Source organism: Nycticebus coucang, chromosome 15 (assembly GCF_027406575.1).
Source record: "Nycticebus coucang isolate mNycCou1 chromosome 15, mNycCou1.pri, whole genome shotgun sequence".
NCBI lineage: Eukaryota > Metazoa > Chordata > Mammalia > Primates > Lorisidae > Nycticebus > Nycticebus coucang.
The window spans coordinates 28,208,543-28,210,696 of NC_069794.1; the positions used below are offsets into that span (position 1 = coordinate 28,208,543).

Below are 2,154 nucleotides of genomic sequence, written 5' to 3' on the forward strand. Positions count from 1 at the left end.
GGGGGTGCCCTGTCTAGCCCTGAGTGTTTGAATCCTGTATCATTAGGACGCGCAATACATCTGTTATTTCATGTTAATGCATTACAAGGGAGCAATACATAGGCCAAGCAGATGCATTTCATAGTATTTTTATAATGACTAGTGGAATAAAAAAAAACCTCATATTCAAGGCATACTAAATGTTTTTATTGAGAAAAGGAGAGTAATTTGGTCCTAAAGTAAAATGACTGGTTGATTTTGAATGACAAAGAGGAAAAAGTAGGAAAATATCTGAATGGATATGGAAAGCTATAGAAGGTTCATGGAAAAGAAATTTTATTTCTGGTTGCCTAAACTAATCATTTGGGGATAAAATTCATAATTATACCTTTATAAAATTTTAAAAGTATTTGTAAAAGGGATGTTTCAATAGCATACTGATAGAAAACAAGAATATGATTTTCTGTTATTGTGTACTAAAATAAAATCTCCAGGCTCCCCCCAGTGGCTGACTAAATGGACACCCCCTTTTGGCCCAGGGATATCCTAAAACTGAGTTGCTACTCAGTTGCTAGTCACAAGAAGGGAGATCAGACTTGTCTCTTTATGACTCACTCCTCCCCTTGGAGACATCCATTGTAACTCATTAACAGGCCTAAGATTATGTAAGACAAATCTGCAGGTCTTTAACATATATAACAAATCATTTGAGTCTGGATATAAATCTGGTGGCTTGTTCCTAGTTAACAGATATCTCCATCTTAACTTAAAGCATTCCAAGTCTTTAGACAAAGCTTTGTTCTTTAACCAACTGCAAACTGAAGAGTCTTTAAACCCACCTATAATCTATAAACCCTTGCTTTGAGATTCCCCACATTTTGGGATCCAACTGATGTACATTCTCCATGTATTGATTTACAACTTTACAAGTAACACCTGTCTTCCTAAATGCATGTATAAAAGCAAACTGTAACCCAATCACAGCAAGTTCACTTCCTCAAGGTTTCCTGAATGTGACTGTGGTTCATGGTCCTCAAATTTGCTCAGAATAAACCCCGTTAAATTATTTCATCGTCTTTGGTTTCTTTTCCCTTGACATTACGAAAGCTGATCTTAATAACAGATTTTAATCTGTTTTTCTTTACCTGCTTAGTAATGTGCCTGGAAGTCAAATTATTTACATTTTATCAGAATAATTTTTGTGTCATTATGTTGACTTTATTACTTTCTTGATTATTTAGAGAACCAAGTCTTCTTCTAAGAGATTTAAGAATGTTTACTCTCGTGCTCGCTTCGGCAGCACATATACTAAAATTGGAACGATACAGAGAAGATTAGCATGGCCCCTGCGCAAGGATGACATGCAAATTCGTGAAGCATTCCATATTTAAAAAAATAAAAAAATAATGTTTACTCTCGGCTTGGCGCCTGCGGCTCAAGCGGCTAAGGTGCCAGCCACATACACCTGAGTTGGCAGGTTCGAATCCAGGCCGGGCCCACCAAACAACAATGAAGTCTGCAACAAAAAATAGCCTGGTGTTGTGGCAGGTTCCTGTAGTCCCAGCTACTTGGGAGGCTGAGGCAGGAGAATCGCTTGAGCCCAGGAGTTGGAAGTTGCTGTAAGCTGTAGAGCCACAGCACTCTACCCAGGGTGACAGCTTGAGGCTCTGTCTCAAAAAAAAAAAAAAAAAAAAAGAATGTTTACTCTCATACTACAGTCTATATGTGCTGCAAATTTTTCATTGTAATTTTGATTAAGTAGGTAGCCAAGTATCATTTCACTATAATTTTGATTAAATAAGTAGTCAAGTATCATTTCCTAACAAATAAGGTGAGAGGAAGCTCGCCTGTTTCCCAACACATTCTCTGAAACATCACCTTGTTAGGTAGATGGAATTGTGGCTCTTGTAGGGTGAAAGGACAAAGGTGGGCAATTGGCTTTGGTGCTTCCTTGAGCAATAGCTCCACCTAGGAGAAAGGGCAGGGTGTGCCTGCCTTCTGTTGTCCCACCTTAATCCTGCCCCCAGTAACTGACACACATGAGGGAAGGAGGAAGCCCTGGCTGTGAGATATCTGTGAGATATTTTTTCCTGAGTCACAGTGATCTGTGCTCATCAGAGTTCAGACACAGGGCTTTATGTCCTTCATTCAGCTCAAGTCTTTAAAAGAATGTGA

At 38.8% G+C, this 2,154-nt stretch overlaps 1 non-coding gene across 1 annotated transcript; it reads left to right on the forward strand.

The window, feature by feature from the left end:
- The first annotated feature begins 1,263 nt into the window (after nucleotides 1-1,263).
- Nucleotides 1,264-1,370, forward strand: LOC128567020 (U6 spliceosomal RNA). Its single transcript, XR_008374696.1, has one exon. It is a non-coding gene; the product is annotated as a U6 spliceosomal RNA (small nuclear RNA).
- Nucleotides 1,371-2,154: the final 784 nt, after the last annotated feature.